Here is a 21,256-nt window from a genome sequence, read left to right on the forward strand (position 1 = left end):
ATCCATGTCCCTTACACATTCCTTATTTTTCTATTGTGCCCTTTTAAATGTACTGATCTGTAAGGGCTCTTTATATATCAAGAATATTGACCCTCTCTCATACTTACCATGAACTCATTTACTTGTCTCTTTCTAAAGCTTCTTTTCAAAGCTCTTCTTTCTAAAGTTATTGTGTATTTTCTCGGTGTTTCTCAATTAATTCATTGATCAATCCCAAAAATTCACTTGGGCTCATTATGCCTCAGCTACTTGAGTATTTGCTTCCAGGATCCCATGCTTCAGACACACACCAGAACAACTCTGACACTTAGAAGCAATATTTTGATGGTTATATAAACCAGAAGTCATGTAAGTGTCTTATTTAAAACATTACTTTTCACTCATTTGGATTTTGGCCCTGTTGCTAATCCAGAAGGTACATGATGGAAAAAGCTTTTGTACATTTCCCTTTAAAAGCACATAAATACTTTATGATGGCATTTACTACTCAGTGTTTATGTATACAGCATTATTATAGTCTGTAAATGTTTTAAAGAAAAAATATATTTTGGGAGAAGGGTAGTGGAGATTTTAGTAGTTGGGAATCTGGCTTGTGGTTGGGTTTATTCAATTTTCAGTTAGTTAGAAAATGCTATTAAACTGCATATTCTGTCATCAGTTGTCTATCTCTTTTAGCTCTTAGGTGCTGCGAGCAATGAAGGTTCAAGAACTTTCTCATAGGTGCTCAAGAAGTTTTTGTGAAGATGCATTTGCACTGCAAACATACTTTCTTACTTATACTACTTATTTGCTTTCAGTTTAGGACAATTGATGACGATTATGGGAAATTAACCTGGTGGCAGCTATGACGAAAGGGACTCAGAAAAAGGGAATACGAAAAGAGGCAGGAGGGGAAGGGTCTTCCTTTCTCAGTATTTCTTCTTTGTCTTTATACTGACAGCCAAACCCACGGGCTCTAACAGAGTAGGGTAGGCAGCTTTTCACTGAGAGCCTTTGCAGTGACATAAACCTGGGTTCAAATGCCAGACGATCTCCTTCTCAGTTCTGTGTTGTTGGGAAAGTCCTTTGTTGGAACTCCTGTGAGACTAAGCTATGCCATTTGAAAAGTGGGACCAACACTTCAGAGGGTGATGGTAAAAATTACATGTTCAGGTATCTTTTGCAATTGAGGCTGTAATTTATTTTCTTTTTTATTACCCTAAATATTGAGTTCTTTTAACTTCCAATTTTAGTGACATTGTTCAGATCACCCTGGTTTAGATAACCTCATTCATTTCTTCATTACCAGAGGAATGTTTTTATTACGAAGTCAATCATTTCACAGTCCTACCACTGTTTAAGTACACTGAATGACCACAAACTGTGCAAAGTAAAAACGCTATGCCTGTATTTTCAGGCTTCCACCACAATTACAGTACTGAGCACCTCCAAGTTTTGGCAAATACTTCATATAACTTAAGGCTACTGAGATCTCTGAAGAAACCTGCGTAACGGTAAACTACACAAATGCTGCTTTGTAAACCATCCTGTGCACTGAAGTCTAGAAGTTCTTAAAAAATGACTCTAAAAAGATGCTGAGAATTTTTTTTTTAGATGGAGTTTCACTCCTGTTGCCCAAGATGGAGTGCAATGGCACAATCTCAACTCACTGCAACCTCCACCTCCAGGGTTCAAGCAACTCTCCTGCCTCAGCCTCTGGTGTAGCTGGGATTACAGGCATGTGCCACCACGCCTGGCTAATTTTTCGTATTTTTAATAGAGACGGGGTTTCACCATGTTTTCCAGGCTGGTCTCAAACTCCTGACCTCAGGTGATCTGCCCGCCTTGGCCTCCCAAAATGCTGGGATTACAGGTGTGAGACACTGTGCCTAGGCAAGATCCTGAGAAAAATTTTAATAGAATCCAAGGGTACACAGGAAGCCACTGAAAAAGCTAGTAGAAGAAAAGTATTCACAAAACTGCCCAACTGGGTACCATCTCGGTGAAACCTAATTAGAGTGACGGGAATGGATCGTGACACTATTAACTGAACGTGGAGAACAGCATAAATATTCCACAATGTACACAAATTTCTCAAGAGGTGAAGTGATGAAGCACAGTTTTCCTAATAGGCCTTAACTTCTGAGCTAAATTTAGTGTGTGTCAGTTATCATTATCAACATCAAAACACTGACATCTGGGTGTTTCACTAGGTGTTAAAGAAATTATGAGTCAGCTTTCCTTCCAAGAAGCCTATATCTTAGATATATTTTGGTCCCCACAAACTCTGGACTGAGAACCTCAACTCTTACAACTATGAGGCATCATATGCTAATGAAGATACCCACTCTCCATCTCCCACAAAAACACTCTCTACTTAATTTTGAATAGGAAAAGCATCATATGTACTGATGCCCCAAATCACCTTCTATCAATTCTTACTTTTCGTGATCCTGAGTTTTCATTACTCAACAACTGATATCTAAGTATTCTTACCAAGACTCATTTTCTGAAGGAGTTATATGTGCAAGGCTCTGTGAAATTCCTATCTAATCTATATACATCTAGGTTGATATATATATATACACATATATTTAGTAGAGACTGGGTATATGTTACATATATATGTGCATCACATGTGTTTACATAATCTAGGCTTAAATGTGTACCTCTGATTGCTTTTTATGAAGAAGAATAAAACTTGACAGCTAATGGACTGATATGATTGGTAACTGTATCTAATTGTATCAGAAGCATAAAATTGTTGCCTGTTTTTAAAAAGTTAGGTTGCCTATGATTAGTCCTCTAGTTAGAAATGCAGTTCCAGAGTTCACTGCCTGTTTGAATTGATGAGGAAAATTGCCACTTGTATGAACATTCAATTTCATAACTTTAACCACTAAAATGATAGTGTAAAACGTTCCATATTTTTATAAAACTAGTTTTAAAAGATATTAAAAGACATACTATACTTAAATTCAAGTTTTCTAGAATTGTTTTGTTATTTAGTATAGCACACTAAAAGTAAATTTCTGGAATTTAGTATGGTTGAAAATGTTTTTAAAAGCTGTAAGTGGGGCTGGGCGCTGTGGTTCACGTCTGTAATCCCAGCACTTTTGGAGGCCGAGACGGGCAGATCACGAGGTCAGGAGATTGAGGCCGTCTTGGCCAACATGGCAAAACCACGTCTACTAAAATACAAAAAAATTGGCCAGGCATGGTGGCGCATGCCTGTAGTCCCAGCTACCTGGGAGGCTGAGGCAGGGGAATAGCTTGAACCTGGGAGGCGAAGGTTGCAGTGAGCTGAGATCGCGCCACTGCACTCCAGCCTGGTGACAGAGCAAGACTGTCTCAAAAAAAAAAAAAAAAAAAAAGAAAGAAAGAAAAAAGAAAAAAAAAAGCTGTAAATGGATGGCTCCCAGTATACTTCGTATAACATGGAATTGCTTTGGAAACCCCAGAGCCCAAAACCACTTGTTAATTATTGATGCTACTAAGTCTACATTTTTCTTGTTATTCTGGTGTATTCTACAATATATCTCATTAGAAAAACCAGAAAACATTCAGGGTGTGTTTTGACTGAAGTCTCAAAATCAATCATTGTAGCTACTTCTTTTGCATAATAGAAATCTCTCCTAGTGATCCCAGGGACGGCTTCATCTCCTAACACATCCAGCCTCAATTTGTCCTTACAGGTTTTTATGATAAATCGTAAAGCACACTCAGCAGGAGCTGTTCTGTGGAAATAAGTAGTTACGCTTACATTTTTAAGAGTTTCAACTGTGAACAGATAAGACAGATTTTTAATGAAGCTTCAATTGACAAAGAAAACAAAGTAAATAAAAGCAAGTAGCTATGCATGGCACTAAAATTTATAATGACTATAACAAGCAGAAATCAATCAAATCTCTCACCAGAACAATCTCTGTTTTCTCATAAAGCACAAAAATCACTTGAGCTGAAACAGACAACAAATACTAACCCAAGACACACACATCAACTAATTAAAGGCTGATTTTCCGTACCAGGAAAATGCCGTTCCTGTTTATGGATGTCTAAAGGCACTTTTTTTTCCTCTCAGGAAAATGTACGCTTAAAGTGTTTTGAATAAATTCTATCAGAATCATTTCTGTAAAAGGAAGCGAGGAGAAGGTAGGGAAAATAACATTCCTAGTCCCTAAATAAATTAGCTCTGTTTAAAAGGGCAAGACTAATTCACTACTTTAATGGTGGCTTCCATTAAGCTGGAATAGTAACATTAAACCACTTCAAACTACTGGCAGAATATGAGTAAACCAAGAACAGTGAGACTGGCCCCTTTAAAAAGGGTCTGGACATATATACAAACTTTAATTCTATCATGCAATAAGAAAATGCTGAATAAATTAACTTTTCAAAGGGCTATTATACCTTAGTTCCTCATTACAGATCTCATTACAGACTGTCTTTATAATGCTCACCTGACAATATCATGTAAAATGCTTAGCTTCTAAGGTCAGTCTAAATAAGAGAACAATTCTCCTATTTATAGCAAAGGATGAACTTTTCTCATTTAGATGTTTAAGCAGCTAACCCCTGAGTTTAATGTAATTAGGGAAGGGATATTCAATTTACAGTATCCACAAGTAATGATAATTAAATTGATCCAAAAAAGCTGTTGGTAAGCATAAGATACCTTTGTAATTACATCCCGTTTTCAAAATGACTTTAGTACTGTGAACTTGAAGCATTTCAGCAAATGAAGGCCAATACACATAAAACGAAAACTACAGTAGCTTAAAAGCTAGACTGTTTAACATAATGAGCACCACTACCGGGGGGAAATCTTGAAAACATTCTATAACTCACCACGACAGCCTATGCTTTCTCCTTTCCTCTCACAAATATCCATTAAAAATATGCAAGAGAGTCTTCATTTTTCACCAAATAAATTCTTCATTCATACAGTCTTTTTTTTTTTTTTTTTCACTTTTAAAGGAAACTAAAGAACCAGTCCCTCTTATTTTTCTGTTATTCAAGTGGCTGTTCACAAGCTTCAGTTTTGTGTTTATTTGAAAGAAAAGAGGAGAGCTACGAATCTGAAACCATTTTCCCTGTGAGTCCTGAAGATTGGCTAGGTCAGCATTCCACCAGGACCAAGGTGAAAAATAAACAAATAACCATGTTCACAGCAGCTGCAGCGATCAGTCTCTGGAAAATTATTCAGGCATTATGAGAAAGACAATATTAAATGCTGCCACTTGCAGCTTCACGGCTCTCTGAATATTCGCATCAGAAAGAGATGAGCACTTAAGGGGTATCATCAGAGAGCTCGCCCATCTGAGCATCTTCCATTAAGTTTTTGTCTTAAAGGAGGAAGGCGGGAACCTCTGCTTGACAGGCAAAAGGCTTGTCATAATTCATTAATATCACAGCTTTGCTCAGGTTTCCTTCAATGAGCCAGGCAAGATGCCTATGAAAAAGTGCTGAGCATACAACATCTCCAAAGATGCTGCCGCAATGAACTTGGTACCACTTGGTGCTACTGCACTAGAGGCTAAAGACTTCCAGTAGTACTTCCCATGTGAAAGGTGATCTAATAAACGTCATCTCACTATTGCATAAACCAATAATTTCTACATCAAATTCTAAAAGGATAGGTAAAAGAAATAATTTTAAAACATTGCCCAACTATGAAAGTTTAAAAGTTTCTGGTACTATTATGGCATACCTTCAAGTAAAACACAAATATAATATATTCAATCAGGGAAATATTTACTGGTCTTAATAAGTGACAGAAACCTGAAATTACAGAATTCTTTATACTGCTGTTTCTTTTGACAAAATTCAAGGGAATGTACAGAAACGTCAATTCTGCATGATTCCAATTAAACAAGCAATTTAACATAAAATAAATTAATCCCCACTTATTTGAAGGAAATACCTTCCAAGACCCCCAGTGGATACCTGAAACTGAACCGTATATATGCTTGCTTTGTCCTTAAATACACCTAGGAAAGGTTTGATTTATAAATTAGGCAGTAAGAGATGAACAAAAATAACCAATAATAAAAAAGAACCATTATAACAGTATACCTAACAAAAGTTATGTGAATGTGGTGTCTGTCTCACAAAGTATCTCACTGTACTGTATGCACTCTATTTTCAAACCATGGTTTACCATGGGTAACTGAAACTGCCACAAGCGATCAGGAGGGACTACTGTATATACCAAAACACATCTGGTCACTAGTAATATTCACCTACGTTTCCAGAGCAGAATATCATACACTGATGTCTTTTTATTTTCCTTTCCCAGTTTCTTGCTTAACACACTCAAGAAAAAGGAATTTGGTTAGGTATTTACTCTGTTTTCATTTACATGGCAAAAAATAGGAAATTAGAAAATGCAAGAAACCCATCTGCAAATCAGCAGAAAATAATACAACTAGTTATAAAAACAGTAGCAGTAAGAGGGGAATAGTATATAGACCTGCATACCAGTTTTATTAATTTTACTTTATTAAGAAACAAAAGTTATCTGTTCTATTTAGCAAATAATACACTGAAGATGAATGGGTATAATTTTTTAAAAACCAATATAATTTTTACAATTCTAGGTAAACATGATCTTGGGTTAGTGAATCAATGACAATATCTTTTTAATAATTGTCATTAACTTTATTTTAAAGTCCAAATATAATCTCTCTTTGTTTAAAGTGCATGAAATCAAGTCTTAGCATTAATGTATATAATGATCATTAAATGAAGATACAATCTAACTGAACAGAAATCAATAACTGCATTTAATGACTTCGTGAGAAAAAATACACGATCCTCACACCCTTAATGGATTAGTGTCAGTTATGAGCAACACAACATCACATAATGCTGACACAGTCTCACTCAAAGTGGTATCACTTTTCATACGAGTGCTGTAAAGCCTTATCAAAGGAAATTGTGTTTTAATGCTATTTCGGATGTCATTCTTGAGAGGATTTTTACAATCCCATTTCATAAAGCATAAAGCATGCTCTGAATTGTTCCAAGGAGCTTTTGTCATTGGCACACGTACTGGGTCACCCTTTGAAAGCTTTCCAACAAAATGAAATCCAAAATATCTAAAAAGGATAACAATTCATAATATTACTTAAACAACCAGTTTATTGTAGCTTGTCTCCTTTGAATACATATTCCGTCATTGTTGCTCTCAGAATGTTTTTTTCTGGAAGAAGCCCACGCTACACATATGCACTGTGGCCTGTGCCACAGGCGCAACACATGTGCTTCAAATACACTTAGAAACTGCTTGATGATCAGAGCTCACACAAAAGAAGGCCACAAGAGTAGTAAGTTGATATGCAGCTAGCAATTTATCAAGTCATTAAATTTTCTAGGAAGTTTCTATAAGAATGCATTTTTATTTCCTTCTAACTGTCCTTCTTAAGAAGGAAAATTATCACGTCTTAGGGCATAAAATTATAGAAAAATATAAACCATGCCTTCCTTTCACTTCTTGAAAAGATGCTAAAATACCTATCCTTGTAATACCCTTTGCTGATAAAATTATCAAATGGTTTTCAAGTGTAAAAAAAAAAAAATGCTGACATGATGAAATAAAACGTTAGTAAATACGCAATAGTCTGGGTATTTAAATCCTATCAAGTGATGAAACCAGGATCAACAGAAATAACAATATCTTGATGCTGTAACTCAGTTGATTGTTATTTTCTCCAGCATAATTTAAAATTCACTTCTGACTGATTCAGCAGTCATCGAGCAAAACTTCCAGTAACCTCTCTGAAGATCTGGCACAGATAAGAAGTTCAGAATAGGAACAAATGTGCAGTGATATACAGAAGCTACTACAGTATTTCTAAAAATAGCAGGGTTTCAGGCTTTCAGTGGCTTAGGATTCTCATGAAACGAAACTGAAAAATTCTTAAGATAGAACCAGGAAACTAGCTAAAGATTCCTGACTGACATGAATATTACTTCCTTTATCCCAAAGGATATAGTAACTTCTCGAGCAAATGTAGCATCATAATTAGTTATAATTGACTTTGTCTTTTAATTTTTAAGCCAATCTATAAATTATGGATTATTGTGTCAACTGGAAGACAGTTTCTGACACCATCCCGTATATCTCATTACTGTAATCAAAACCAAGTTTCTTATCAGGATAACTTTGCAGTCTGCCAGATTTTTAAATCATTTCAGGAAATGTTAGCTTATATTACTGAACCACTTGCACAATTTTAACATATGCTGTCATAATTCTAATGTGGCTTCAAATACTATTAAAATGTATAGTGTCACTAGGAATTACAGGAGGATAAATGCAAGCTTAATCCTACCCTTGTTGTCTCTCATTTTGAGAACCACCCTATCTGGGCTACCTCCTTTCTTTTCTATACTCTGTCCCCATCCATCTTCTTCCTTCAGCTCAGCACACCTGCTGGGTAGATGCAGTCCACTGCCATTACTCTGAAATTAATGGAATGCTAGCATGTACCTGTTCTTCTCAGGCACTCAGCAGGTGCACTTTACCTGGAACATTGGGAATCAGTGAAGCAACTGAAAGAGAAGGATTTATTTCTCTCTTTCCAATTACTGTTCTGCATCCCAATCCCTTCCTTCTTACTTTACACCAATGTCTATGGCAGCACCTGCTGACAGTGTAATGCAATACTATTTCAACCTGCCCCATGTCAAGAGTGGATTCTGTAGGTGTCCCACATTAACATCTATGGTGAACAGTTTAAAGCTAGTAAAAAGTACTTCCTTGGGACTTCTTATAATCAACTGAATATAATTCACCTTTAAAAGAAAATACTGGAAAAAATACAATTTTCACTACCATGTTTCACAAATTTCAATGCAATCTTTCAACAAATTTGAAAACACTATCCGCCACTAACATTTGAACATTAATGAAATACACTGACAAAAATATAAATATTCTTTATACCAAAACTACCACAGTATCATGTCTATATAAATCAAAAACATTTATGGCTACTGAGTTTGATCGTAAATTGTAATAACTTTTCCACAGAAGTCACACACACACACATACACACACACAAATTTTACTGCAATTTTTAAAGTAATGAAATTAAGCAGGTAGAGTATTAACACACATATAGGGAAATTTATTCACGAACCTGACAAACATCCTATGTGCCCCAAACCGAACCATGATTAATAAACATTTCCTAAGGTTTACATAAAATATTTGTCTGGTAATGGTTTTTTTGGAGATAGTTTTTTGCCTTAACATTTACTTTATTAATTAAAAAGTACTGACCACACTGTATTCAAAGAAAAATCTCATTATACATTTTTGTTTGCAAAACAGTATTTAAAAACCAACAGCAGGCTGACTAGCCTCAAAACTGAGTTCACGAAAATAATTTAAAGTTCTTAATTTGCTACAGTGTTCTGAAATAGTAGATATGAAGTACTATGTACATCTGTGTATGTTAAATTACTGTTTTATTCTCAAAAATGTTCCTGTATCTACTATATGCCCTATCCTGGGAAGGCAAGAGGTAAGGTAAGAAAAACACAAGCTGGCATGAAGCAGAACTGCAGTGGCTGGGAGAGGTCATGAAATGACAGGCGTGCAGCTCAGCATCTAGTGTGAGCTGGTGCTCCCAGGCCAAGAGCTAACAAGTTTAAGCTTAATACGATGCCTAAGATACCACCAGTGTTGCCAAGTCCCTTCATTTTGTACCAAATATACCCAAAGGAACCATCTCTGAAACTCTGTCATTCACAACATCACTAAATGTATTTTAAAGCAATTTTTGGCATAACTAACATAGATAATGGGGATATTTTACCTCATAAAACACTCTGAGCACACTCCATCCCCTTCACTTTTCCATGAAGTCAAAAATTATAACCACTTTTTCCCCTGCAATCTGACATCTTTATGCACGTACTACAACATGATTTATTGTTTGGTGAGCTCTTGACTCACAACGCCCAGCAGAGGAGCGCACTGAGGATACTGTTACCGAGCACTGTCCCTCCTCAAGGCAAAAATGGGCAGAATTTTAAAGATAATACCAGTTACCTCATATGATTACACATCCAGAAATTGATCACAGGATAACCTAAGTAACTGCTGTCAATCTCAGCTGGTTACCATGGCTAAACACGACAAAAACAAAGCTATAGCTCGTCTTTGAGAAACACTCTTATTTATTAGTGTAATATTTGAATATATACGGTTATTCAAAAGGCCAAGTATTTTACGTAACAACATCACCATTACAAAGATACAGCCCCCAGGCGTTAACAATTTATAATACTACATTGTCCGAATGGCGGTCATGAGTTTCCAGAGGAATATAGTGAGAATTAAGACATTCACACCTTTGAAATGTCTCTCCACTGAAGCCCTTCCTAATCTTCCCAGCTGAGAGTTACTGCTCTCTCCGACAGAATTTGGTCTTTACTCCTCTTATACATTTTACCATTTTCTACCTTGCATAATATTTTTTACATGTTTTGAGTTTCTCTATTAGACTGTTATTTCTGTTAAGGCAACATCCCAGGAGCGGGGAGAGGGGAGGAGAGAAAGAGAGAAGAAGGGAGGGAGGGAGGAAGGGAGGGAAGAAAGAAAGAGAGGGAGGGAGGAAGGGAGGAAAGGAAGAAAGGGAGGGAGGGAGGAAGGGAAGAAAGAGAGGGAGGGAGAGAGGGAGGGAGGAAGAAAGGAAAGAAGGGACGGAGGGAGGGAGGGAAAGAACAGTGCGAAAGGAGAGGGGAATGGAAGGAGTAAGGGAAGGGAGGGAGTAAGGAAGGAAGAGGAGAAAAGAAAAAGAAATAGGCAATGTTTTGCTTAGGGAGCACATACTATTAGCTTTACTGCAAAAGAATTTTGGATAATTTGTAAGTGGTAAGCAAAGGTTTTGTGAAATTATGTTAGTCTGTTACATGTGATGAGAAAACCATCAATCATTTCAACAGTATGGTGTTTTTATAACTCAATACGGGTTGGTTTTTCTTTCTATTAAAGTCTAAATATTTTATACATGTCCACTATATGACTTGGCATGTTTACCCCCATCCTATAAATCCACACAAACCCTGAATATTTAATTTACTATTAAAATAACCAAAGATTATTTCACTGTTCCAAAAAAGATACTAAACTGGTTTGGAAATTTCTACTGTAAATCATTTTAGGTCAGAGTAATATTTGTCTGGTAAAAATAATCATAAAACTGTAGCTTTGGAGATCACATATACATAAAAATTTAGAGAAGAAATTAAATTATTTTGAAAGGATACATTTTCCCTTTATTAGAGCATATTATAAAATATACTATTTCTCATAAGGCTTCATGGTTTCAAAATAAAATTCTGGCTCCAAAAGTGAATATGTTTACTTAACAATTTAAGAGTCTCCCTTAAAGATCAAACTCTTTCCACTGCACAAATAAAAACCCGTCAAGACTGCCAAATATATTATGTCCAGAAAAGCATGTATACTCATTTTTCAGAAAATAAAATCATTTAAAAATGAAGAGTACAAAGTCATCTTTTAACTCTTGAATAACATTATGTAATTACTCATTTAAGAGTGAAAATGAATCATTGTTTTCAGCAGCTGGAAATGACTGTTAGGCCCAGGTCCTTCAGTTCCTCACCTCTTGCTCCCTCCTCTTCCCACCCCCACTGGCTTCTGTCCCAGCATTCTTCTAGAACTTTTAAATTACTAATGCCTTCCGGTTTCATAAACACTCATGAATTACACTACCTATTACATAATTTTATATAGTCTTCATTCTAGATCCCTCAACTAAAATGAAAACCTTCCTCTTGAAATTGTTTCTGTCTTAGTATTCTGATGACATTAGGCTCTCAGTTGTCCTATCTCTGACTTCTTTCTGTGGTATTCATTAACTACCAGTTTCTTACTTCCCCTTGAACTGATGATTTTCTTCCTTTGTTTTCTTGGCTGGACTTCTTATATGGCTTTCCATACAAAATATAAGTAAAAGAACAAAATGAAATTGGCATTCCCAGGTTTGGCCATGCTCTCCAGCACTATGTCTAATATCTCTATTTGTATGCAGAATAAAATTATATAGATAACGCACCAAGTCTTAATTTCAAAGCTCTTTATTTCCTGTTATATTCAGTCACTCATCTCCCCCTCTTCAGTGACACCATCTAAAAGAACTCCTTCTTGGAAATTAAACACATCACCAAATCATGATACTTTGTTTTTTTCTGCTGGTATGTATTTTTTAGAAACCTCTTTCCATTTGGAGAGCCACTATGCTAATTGCTTCAAGCCTAGACTCCTTTCCTGCCTCTCTGATTCTGGTCTCTCAAAGCAAACTGTCTCAACAATGACCCCCTTCAAGTGGAAAATCCTGTTCCTTTGTGCTTGTCAACACGGTCTTGCCCATCATTATCCACCTGTGTGGCAGATGTTTGTCATCACCTGGAAGCAATTAATCATTATTTTTATGTCCTTGCTTTTGCCATCTTATCCAAAATATACTCACTTTCTTATCATCTGTACAAATGTTTATCTCTACTTCTTGCAAACCTGGCTTAAAACTCACTATTGCCATTCATAACTTCCTATTTTAACCCACCATATTCTAGAACTCCTGTTATAATTTGCCCAACCATTTAAAGGCTGTGTTTGCACTACAAAAACTGCTTCACTGCATTTAATAAATATTTATGGGATACGTACTGTTCACCCACTGGACCTGAGAATAAATGTCTGAATGAATCCCTTAAATTTCATTTAGGTCTCATTTTAAAGATATCGCAAGCATCTATCATATGATTATGTTACCTGCATCAACTCCTTGAGGGTAGAGAAAAGTCCTATTTTACATTTTGTAAAATATGAACATCCAGCCAGCATGCTTAGCATTAGAAGGGCACTTATTAAACTGCACTGGCCAGAGTAGCCTAAATAGCTCAGTTGGGAGAATGTCAGACTGAAGATTGAAACCGCACCGGCCCATCAAAATTATTTTCAGTGGTATACTTAATATACCAAGGTTCCAAATAACAAAACCAGAACCAGGTTTATTAATTCTACTGCCCTTAGCAAATGTACATTATTTTGCATTATGAAAATGAAATTACTCTCTATATTATTCTTTTTCAAAAATTTTAATTTGTAATCTACACAACCTTGATACATGATAGTTAAATACAGTTAATCTATTATCTACAGTAATTCAAAGATAAAAAGACAAGTACACAAAATAATAGTAACCATAACAATCACCAGTTTCAATTAAAAGGCACTTCACATTTCATTCTGGGATTCATACAGTCCGAGTTCCATACAGGTAACTTTGGCATCTGATGAGAGGAACATGAAACTATATCACAACACTAGTTTGCAGCAGTCATAAAAAGGGCTAGCTATGGCTGTTTTTCTTCCACATTATATGCCACACCCCAGTGACTCTCCAAATTCTAGAAACCACGTGCAAGAATTAGGGAGTTAAAGTAGATGTCCACTGTGGAGCTCCTCTAATACTGCTGACATTCAGAACAAAGTTATGATATCGAGTGAGGTATAGTACTAGATGACTCACACAGAGGAAGAGAAAAAAACAGAGGGTCTTGTCGTGCAATACAATGTTTGATTCTGTTTCTTTTCCCAGGAACTGGATCTCTTTCTGGCTTAAATAACTAACATCATCTGGAAGATTCCCAACAGACTAGATTTATCATAAAACCACTTTAGACATTTCAGTTTCCTTAAGGCCAAGGCAGTGTATATTGAGGGTTATCTATATTAAGTTTAGCCCTTTATGGTAAGACAAGTCTGGAACACAACTGGATCACCCTCATGCCCTTGTCGGAGAAGGTTAAGACACAATCCGGTGGAAACTCTTTGGGCTGTCCTGCAATAAATGCGCAGCATATGGGGTTCTAACTCTGCATTTTTCTGTGGCTTTTGTGATCCTGGACCTTACATAAAATTTCTGTTACCAAGATTTTTGTCGATTTACTGCATAGAGTCCCCTGCCCATCTTCTGTGCTACCATTGAATCCTATACTTAACACTGTATTAACCGGTGTCATACTCTACAATCTCCTGTTTACTTGACTGCATTTATGAATCAACTATAAACACCTTGAGAACAGGGATGCTTAATTCTTTTTGCAAGTAACTGTTCATTATATGAGAACAGCATTGACTATTTTAGGTAACTAGTTGTATCAGTGATTGGCAGCTATAAACTATGAACAAAATCATGTTCCCCACTCCTACAATGGAGGGGTCTCTGGGATGTGGCCACCCAGACAGTTAATATAGCTCCTTGTTCCCCTATCTTTTAAATTTTATTTATTATAGTAGCTAATATTTCCCATAGGGATGACCACCCATCCGCCCCCAACACACACACAATTAAAATACTTCTTAAGAATGAAAGGTAATAAAGTAGAACCTTTTTCTTTCTTAGTTTTTTAAAAAAGTTTATTTAAAAGGGTTTTTAAAAGCCTGGATGCTTAAAAATCTTCCAGTGGCTTTCCATCAACTTCCAGATAAAGTCCAAGCATCTCAGTTTGGTTTCCGTCTTTATGGTTGTCCTTCCACACCTGCACTCTGATGGTTTTAATCTATGTGCAGCTCCCCCACAATGGCTTCCGGCTCCAACTTTGGACATGCTACCTACTCTGCAAAACCAACACCACACATGTCCCTAGCCCTGCTTCACTTCTCTTCATTGCTCAGGTATCAGCTTAAATGTGATTTCCTCTAGTTAATCTCTACAGAGTCCCCTAAGGCAGGTTAGCTGCCCATCTTCTGTGCTACCATTGAATCCTATACTTAACACTGTCTTAATTGGTGTCATACTCCACAATCTCCTGTTTACTTGACTGCATTTATGAATCAACTATAAACACCTTGAAAACAGGGATGCTGTCTTTCTCAGCATTGGATCTCAATGGCTCACACAGTACACCTAACACCAGCATTTGCTCTGTAAAAAAATTACCGAAATATTGGTTTTTCAGATTTTAGTTTAAAATACCAAATTCCAGAAACCCATAAAGGTAAGTCATACCAAATTCCATCACACTTTTTTGCTTCTATGTTCACTATTTACCTCTAAAGCAAAGTATCAAATATTGAACAATTTAGTGAGACTCCAGTATGTATTTATACACTGTATGTATGTATATATGTGTCACACACAGTATGTGAAACAAATGTATTTATAGTTACTTGGTTAAATTTATTGATTGCTTGTTCAGGATTGAAATTGGATATAACTCCATGTTATTCGATGAGGATGATAAATTGATATATAATATCTTTTGTTCTGGAGTCTGAAAATAATTATTTCTGAAGTCATCTGAAATGTTCATTTCCATAAAGTTGCTATTAGACAAAGGGATCTGTATCACTCTTTTAAAATTAACCAGTTCATACTCTTACAAATCCAGTATCAGCCGTTTTGCGGATGTGTTTGTAATGAAGGGGGAAAATGTTATGTATACACTTATGTCACTCCTAAAAATAGAAATGTGGACAGGGCTGTGAAAGTCATTTGCACAGCCACTACCAGAAAATACTGATTTATATACCCTACCACAATTTTTTCAGTGCCTGAAAGGAACATGGTATACCTTCATTTATAGGAAGTATAAGATAAAATGTCTTCTTGAACGTTTGTGAATTATTAATAGAGAAAACTATGAAAAACAGATTTATAATAAATGTATCTTTCTAAGTGAAAATGAAACATTATAAAATTTCTAACATGGCTTAAAACATGGAGTATCTATGGCCATTAGAGAACTATTAATTTATTAATGTATATTCAATGATAATATTTGCATCATCAACTGTACTGAATTTAAAAAGTTAATTTTGTCTTGTAATTCTATAAATAAATTAATTCAGACCAGTACCAACTCAAGTAGCTTTCATGGTCATTAATAGTAAATCACACAATTATCAGTAACTTTAAGAAGGACCAATTTGCATAACTTTTAATACATTTTAAAATGGGTACTCCAGTGCAGAAATAACACGACAGCTTTTCTTTATCATTAATTTCTTTAAGATTAATATTCCTGAATCTTTCCTGACATAAAAAATTTAACAAACAATTCACATAGGTGGGCACACAATCATTCAAATGTAATCCTAATCAAAGGGCAATTCATATCAACCAACTTTTAAAACTTTCTCTTGTTTTCCCCATGTATTAAAAATAACCACATGGAAAAAATAAGGTAAAGTATTACCACTGTTTCATCAGTTGTGAAAGGGAAAACAAGAAAACACAGCCTATACAATTGATTGGTAATCGTGCACTCTATACACATGAGAAGTACTGCAATGATTCGGAGCATTAAGTGTTAAAGCCACACTGCCTGGGTTCAAATCCTAGCTCCACAACTGACTAGCTGCATGACCTCAGGCCAGTTACTTCATCTCTTTTTGACCTCAGTTTCTTGTAAAATGGGTGGTAAAAATAGTACCTATTTTATAGGATTGGTGTAAGGATTAAATACACGAATCTATGCAGAGTACTTAGAACAGTACCTGACATTCGATGTTTGCTGCTATCATCACTTACTTTCTACTGTGTGTGTGTTAGTCATTGTGATAAATGCTAGAAATAAACTGATAGTAAGAAAGCATGAGTCCCACTCTCAAGAAAGTAACAGGCTGATGTGGTTCCGGTTCGTGTCCCCACACAAATCTCATGTAGCATTGTAATCCCGGCCGTTGGAGGGGCCTAGTGGGAGGTGACTGGCTCATGGGGGAGGACTTCTTCCTTGTCGTTCTTGTGATAGTGAGATCTCGTGAGATCTGGTTAAGAACGTGTAGCACTTCTCCTCCCTCTTTCTTCCTCCTGCTCCACTATGTAAGACATTGCCTCATTCCTCTTTGCCTCCCACCATGACTGTCTCTTGAGGCCTCCCCAGCCATACTTCCTGTATAGCCTGTGGAACTGTGAGCCAATTAAACCTCTTTTCTTTATAAATTACCCAATCTCAGGTTTTTTTTTTTTTTTTTGAGACGGAGTCTCGCTCTGTCGCCCAGGCTGGAGTGCAGTGCACGATCTCAGCTCACTGCAAGCTCTGCCTCCCGGGTTCCCGCCATTCTCCTGCCTCAGCCTCCAGAGTAGCTGGGACTACAGGCGCCGGCCATCTCGCCCGGCTAATTTTTTTGTATTTTTTAGTAGAGACAGGGTTTCACCATGTTAGCCAGGATGGTCTCGATCTCCTGAACTCGTGATCCGCCCATCTCGGCCTCCCAAAGTGCTTCAGGTAGTTCTTTATAGCAATGTGAGAACAGACTAATACAAAGACATACTAATGGATATACTGACAGCCTTGTTATATTGCTATACCTTTCTAGACACACCTCATTGTTGACGTATATGGGATCACACACTGCTCCTTTTGTTATCAGTATAGTAGTTCCATTTCTAATTTCTAGAAACAATGGTTAAATCCCATCTAGGAGAGCTGGTATCAAATGACCCTAATATTTGAGAAACTTAGTTGCTCGATTCTTTAGGCTCATTACATTATCTATGTGACTACAAACTAGCATCAAGTCATTGGCTTGCAACTGTCCTTCAATGTGGCATAAATTGCTGGTATTAAATGATAGCTCTGGGAAATGGTACTGTTACCTAAACATAAACACACACCCGTGCACGTCCACTATTTATTCCAACCATCTACTATTTCTGCTGCAGACACATGTTGACAGTGTGGCATAGAGACAAACACAATGTCGTTCATCCAGCTAAAAATCCCATCACTAGATAAAGCAAGGAAACAATTTTGTATGTTTGGCAACACATATGTAACATGCATTAATGAGTTCTGCTTTAAAGCTTGAATGTGAAATTGTGGTGATATGCTCTGTAAAGAAAAAAATACCTGAAGAACAAACACGTTCTTTTTCTTTTCCTGTAAGTATTCCTAAAGCAATATGAAAATTTGGGTAACATTCTTAATTTCAATGAAAACTTTAAGTATATGACATGTAGAAAGCTAAAAGAAATCTAAAAGGAATCTGAAATTCAAAATTAATTCATATATTGAAGGTCTACACTCGTAACTGCTTCCTTGGATCTTTTTAATTTTAATTTAATGACCTCTTTTAAGTACACTGTAATATGTTACAAAGAAGGCATCTTATGGGAGAAGGCCATAAAAACAGACCATATTCGTGTGTAATATCTACTTGTCGTTTCTGAAAAGAACTGACATGAATGCCTACATCTCAAATAATGCAGGTGGTATCAGAGACAATGCTATCTTGCCATGTACAAGACAATGCCTATGTGTAGACGTTTTCACAGGTTAGCAATGAAAATTATGCTAAAATTGCAAAAGGTTGAGAAAGAAATTTTCTCATTTTATTTTCAATTTTTCTTGTATTCTAACCTACAGTGCACTGACAATTCTGTTTTGCAGTGCCAAAGTTTAATCATATTGATATATTCCACAATAATATTTGCAGGATTAGACTGAAGGGTAATTTTTTAAAATCACAACTAGTGGTGGTAACTTCCACATTACATTCTGCCCATGTTATTAAAAGGCAAATAAAATCAATGTATGTATTATGTTCATAGGAACATACAAAAAAACTGCAATATAGATATAAGCATATTAATAACTAGGTTTACTTTATCCTTATTTTGAAAGGAAAGGAACCATAAATTGAAAAGCATTATTGTAATTAAACCAAATATATTTATAGTAAAATAAGAGTTACCCTCCAAAATCTGTTTTTCAATGAGTGATTCTAGCTCAGTATGTCTCAATGAAAATCACTGAATTTACATTATTTTTGTAAGTTATAGATATTATTTAATAAAATCCAATGTAAATTTGCTGGCTTTTGCTTTAGGTTCATAGGTAAAAACTGAAATATAAATTTAATTAACATTGCATTTAAATATACTCAAGATAACAGTATCTGCATTTACTTCAGCGTGGTGTACTGTCTAGAGAAATTTGCTTCTTTGGTATGTCATATTTTGCCTCCCATTACAATAACCAGAAATGAAAGAAAATAACAAAATATCACTTCTTAAATTTTGAAATAAAGCAAAAAATCAGTTATTATTAGAATTAAATTATAATTGTATTGTATTGTATTGAGTGAGTGATTGATTGATTTTTGAGACAGAGTCTCACTCTGTTGCCCAGGCTGGAGTGCAATGGCACCACCTTGGCTCACTGAAACCCTTGCCTCCTGGGCTCAAGCAATTCTCCTGCCTCAGCCTTCCCAGTAGCTGGGACTACAGGCGCATACAGCCATGCCTGGCTAATTTTGTGTATTTTAGTAGAGACAGCGTTTCACTGTGTTGCCCAGGCTGTCGCGAACTCCTGAGCTCAGGCAATCCGTCTGCTTCGGCCTCCCAAAGTGCTGGGATTACCGGCGTGAGCCACCGTGCCCAGTCTATAATTATATTTTAAAGTAGAAAAATCATTTAAAAAATATCTATCAACATAAGTGTAAAGTTGAGGATTTACCGTACTGAATAATGAATCTTTAAGCGCAAAAGTCTGTTTAAAACAGATAACAGGAGCTACACTTATTTCGTAAGAATTCCAGAAAAGTCAAGGTAAAGAAAAAGAGAAAATGAGGTGTCTTCTTTATTGTTACAAAGTTCAGCCGGGCGCGGTGGCTCAAGCCTGTAATCCCAGCACTTTGGGAGGCCGAGACGGGCGGATCACTAGGTCAGGAGATCGAGACCATCCTGGCTAACATGGTGAAACCCCGTCTCTACTAAAAATACAAAAAACTAGCCGGGCGAGGTGGCGGCGCCTGTAGTCCCAGCTACTCGGGAGGCTGAGGCAGGAGAATGGCGTGAACCCGGGAGGCGGAGCTTGCAGTGAGCTGAGACCCGGCCACTGCACTCCAGCCTGGGCGACAGAGCGAGACTCCGTCTCAAAAACAAAAACAAACAAACAAAAAAACAAAGTTCAAGATAAAGAAAAGTTATTTAATTTTTAGGTTTATATCTGGACTTTCTCTTTAACTCCTTGTTTATTGTTACATTTAAAGCTTGATTTAGAAATTAGTTTTTCAGTATCTTTAAAAAATACATTTACAACTTGTTATAGAAACTCTCTTGGCCTCTCTCTGAATTATTTTTCAGAGTCTGTGTTACAAATTCTCAATTATTCACTTTGGCAGAATGAAATTTCTCAACTTCGAACCCCAAGCAATAGATAAGAGCATTATAGTAAAAAAAAATAAATAAATAAACAAGAAAGAAAGAAAGAAAGAGAAAGAGAAGAAAAGAAAGAAAAGAAAACGACTCTTCAAACAGACTAGTATTTAACAGAAAAAAAGGAAATTCTCTCAACTACTTGTGTCTTTCAAAATCAATAAAATGACTCAGCATATTTCAAAATCAAATACCCAATTCTCTGTTCCCTGAAACAATTGCCTAAAAATATGTCAGTTTAGGTTTGACATAATAAAACCATATTTTAGTCATTGATAGAAAATTCATTTTGTGTCTAGAAATCCACCATATAAATTCAGAGTTAAAATACAAGAAGCCTAAGAAAATTTCATGAAATATCTATGCGCTTTGATTTTTCAAAAATGAAAAAGAAAAATTAAAATGATACAACCAATTGTTCATTAAATAGTACTGATGTTTTCAAAGATACAGAGTTCCAAATAGAATTAGAAATAAATTTTAATTATTCATTTTTACGAAGATACTTTTTAAAATTAAATGTATATGCACATATATGAATTTAAAGCAAATGTGTTAATATATTAGTTACTTAAGGCCTACAAGCAAACTTAAAAACTGATTTTAAAAAATAATTATTTCACACTTTGGCAAAAGGAAATTGTGATTTTGAAAAATATCATTAGAAAACTGGCCTGCTGTGTTTCTAGGATATTTTAGCAAACAATTAAGGATACCAAAAGCCTCCAGCAGCTTCATTTGCAAAAAGCTTCAGTTTGAAAGACTGGGAGAGAGAAACTTAAGATATTTTGTTAAATTACTGTAAAATTCTGGACTCCACTCAAGATTTTACTTGTTAAATTATTATTATTGGTTTTATTTTTAGTGCCAATTACACTAAGAAAGCTTAGCATGACCAAAATAAGTGAATCTTCCACACAGCTCAGAGAGATTAAAAATGTAATGTCTGGAAAACCACTTTTAAAATTCTACAATAATATAGATCGTAATTCTCAAAAAAGAATAACTGCTGATAACAATTTTTGAAAATATAATCAAATACTTCCTGTTACTATCAATCATACCTAAAG

At 35.8% G+C, this 21,256-nt stretch overlaps 1 protein-coding gene across 1 annotated transcript in view; it reads right to left on the bottom strand.

Moving 5' to 3' along the window:
* The window catches only part of TENM3 (teneurin transmembrane protein 3), a 2,279,939-nt gene that overhangs the window by 307,359 nt on the left and 1,951,324 nt on the right, over positions 1-21,256 (bottom strand). The gene's annotated exons all lie outside the window — the stretch shown is intronic.

The sequence above is a fragment of the Macaca thibetana genome, chromosome 5 (assembly GCF_024542745.1).
Source record: "Macaca thibetana thibetana isolate TM-01 chromosome 5, ASM2454274v1, whole genome shotgun sequence".
Lineage (NCBI taxonomy): Eukaryota > Metazoa > Chordata > Mammalia > Primates > Cercopithecidae > Macaca > Macaca thibetana.